The following is a 3,361-nucleotide window of genomic DNA, read 5'->3' on the forward strand; positions in this document are numbered from 1 at the left end:
ATTACTACAGTAGCTTAATCATGTAAACACACAAAAACATAAAGGGTAAATATTGGGTTTTCTCCCAACAAGCACTTTTCTTTAATGCCTTTTAGCTAGGCATGATAATTTCAATGATGCTCACATAAAGGATAAGAATTGAAACATAAAGAGGGCATCATGAAGAATATGACTAGCACATTTAAATCTAACCCACTTCCTATGCCTAGGGATTTTGTGAGCACACAATTTATAGGAACAAGAATCAACTAGCATAGGAAGGCAAAACAAGTATAACTTCAAAACTTTAAGCACATAGAGAGGAAACTTGATATTATTGCAACTTCTACAAGCATGTATTCCTCCCTCATAAAAATTTTCAGTAGCATCATGAATGAGTTCAACAATATAACCATCACATAAAGCATTCTTTTCATGATCTACAAGCATAGAAATTTTACTACTCTCCACATAAGCAAAATTCTTCTATTCGGAATAGTGGGAGCAAACTCGAAATAGTGGAATCATTACTAACTAAAGTCGACACTCTTCCAAATCCACTTTAGATGATAGTAAAATTCGTACTACAAAAGATATAAGTGAAGTTCATGGAGTATTCTAGGATTAATATGTACTAGCAAATATCCAAGCTCAAAATATATAAGTGAAGCACACGAAGCATTCTATAAAACCGAACTCAAAAGATTTAAGTGAAGCACAAAGATCATTCTATAAGATCATACTCAAAAGATATAAGTGAATCACATGATGTATTATATAAATCAAGTAAGGCCTATCTCATACTAGCATGGTTCTTAAAGAAATAGAATAACACAAAGGACACAAATCATGTGGACAAAACAAAAACAGAGGTATACCGATAATTGTTGAAGAAGCAAGATGGGATGCCAACCGGGGCATCCCCAAGCTTAGATGCTTGAGTATCCTTGGAATTTTACTTGGGGTGCCTTGGGCATCCCCAAGATTGAACTCTTGCCTCTCTTTATTCTTCTCGCATCGGTAACTCCTCGTTCTTCGAACACTTCATCCACTAAAACTTAACAAAAACTTTGTGAGATCCGTTAGTATACTAAAGCAAATCACTACCTTTAGGTACTGTTGCAAACTCATTCCAATTTCATATTAGCACTTTATCTACTGTATTCCTACTTCACCATGGTTCATACCCCCGATACTACCATGGATTCATCAAAATAAGCAAACAACACATAGAAAACAAAATCTGTCAAAAACAGGACAATCTGCAGTAATCTATAACTCTCGAATACTTATATAACTCCAAAAATCATACCAAATTAGGAAAACCTGAGAAATTTGTGTAACGATCCAGAGCAAAAGGAATCAACTGAAAATCACGTTCCTGTGATTTATGAAAATTATTTTCGTGCGCGCAAAAGTTTCTGTTTTTGTACTGCACAACGTAAACAAGCAATCTAATCATCCTAAAACCAAAGCTTGGCACATTATTTTTATAATACAGTGGATATATACAAGGGGATAATTATTTACAGAGAAACTTCCATGAAAAATTCTACATTGTTTCCATGAGCATGAACACAAGTGCTCAAGGTCGACCCTCACTTCTTCAATGCATAACTTTCCAATCACTTCTCTTTTTGAAAAACATTTTAGGCATGAGAGGCAAGTATTTTTTTTTGTATTTTCATTCTTTTAATTTTTTTGTATGTTTCACCCACAACTAAACAGAAACAAAAAGAAAAAACAAAATCTACTTAGTGAAGAAAGCAAACAAGCACACACGAGAATATCAACACCACACTATTGCTCCCCGGCAACGGCGCCAGAAAAGAACTTGATAATCCCCAAGTGAAGGGAATCATCGTAGCAATTTCCTAAGGTGGAAGTGATAAGTATGGAGTGTCGAACCCACAAGGTGCTAAAGGTAAGATCAATATCCTCTCAAGCCCTATCTGGCACTGATACGACTCTACGTACACCGAACGTTTGCTTCCAACTAGCAACGAGAAATAAAACTACGTTGTGGGTATGAAGATGATAACTTTGCATGATATCGGAGAGCTAAAATGTAAAAGTAGGTGCTGTTATCATTAAGTTAGAATATATTACTAAATATTATAAATAGCGAGAGTGTGGAATAATGGGGGATCGGTGTGCGGAATTGTCCTAGCCAATTGTTAACAAGACCGGTAATCACTATTGCAATTCCATATGAGGGAGAGGCATAAGCTAACATACTTTCTCTTCTTGGATCATATGCACTTATGATTGGAACTCTAGCAAGCATCCGCAACTACTAAAGATCATTAAGGTAAAACCCAACCATAGCATTAAAGCATCAAGTCCCCTTTATCCCATACGCAACAACCCCCTTACTTGGGTTTATACTTCTGTCACTCAAGCAACCCACCATAAGCGAATCATGAACATATTGCAACACCCTACAGCAGGAATCGCTCACGCTTGCACGACACGGAGGGCACCATAGGACAGCACCAAAATAAAACATACAAGTCATACCAATCTAGATCATCAATCAACCCAAAGACAAAGGGTGTCTACTCAAAACATCATAGGATGGCAACACATCATTGGATCATAATATGTGGCATAAAGCACCATGTTCAAGTAGGGATTACAGCGGGGTGCGGGAGAGTGGACCGCGTAAAAGAGATGAGGATGATGATGATGATGGTGGTGTTGATGAAGACAATCAGCGCGGCGATGATTCCCCTCCCGATGGCACTCCGGCGCCACCGAGAGAGAGGAGGAGAGGTTCTCCCCCTTGTGCTTCCTCCTCCATGGACTCCCCCCTAGATGGGGAGAGGTTCTCCCTCTGGTCCTTGACCTTCATGGCGATGATGGCCCCTCCGGGATCCTCCTCCATGGCCTCCGGTGATGATGTCCCCCTCCGGCAGGGTGCTAGAGAGGGCCTAGATTGATTTCTTGTGGCTAAAGAGGCTTGCGGCGGCGGAACTTCCAATCTAGGTTATTTTCTGGAGGTTTCTGTATTTATAGGAATTTTTGGCGTCGGTTTCACGTCAAGGGGGTCTTCGAGTCGTCCACGAGATAGGGGCCCATGCCCGGGGGGGTGGACGCGCCCCCCACCCTCGTGGACAGCCCAGGACTCTTCTGGCCCAAGTCTTTTACTCCAGGGGCTTCTTTTGGTCCATAAAAAATCATCAAAAATTGGCACGTCAATTGGACTCCGTTTGGTATTCCTTTTCTGTAAAACTCAAAAACAAGAAAAAAACAGAAACTGGCACTAGGCTCTAGGTTAATAGGTTAGTCCCAAAAATCATATAAAATAGCATATAAATGTATATAAAACATCTAAGATGGATAATATAATAGCATGAATACTTCATAAATTATAGATACG

This window comes from Aegilops tauschii, chromosome 3 (assembly GCF_002575655.3).
Source record: "Aegilops tauschii subsp. strangulata cultivar AL8/78 chromosome 3, Aet v6.0, whole genome shotgun sequence".
NCBI lineage: Eukaryota > Viridiplantae > Streptophyta > Magnoliopsida > Poales > Poaceae > Aegilops > Aegilops tauschii.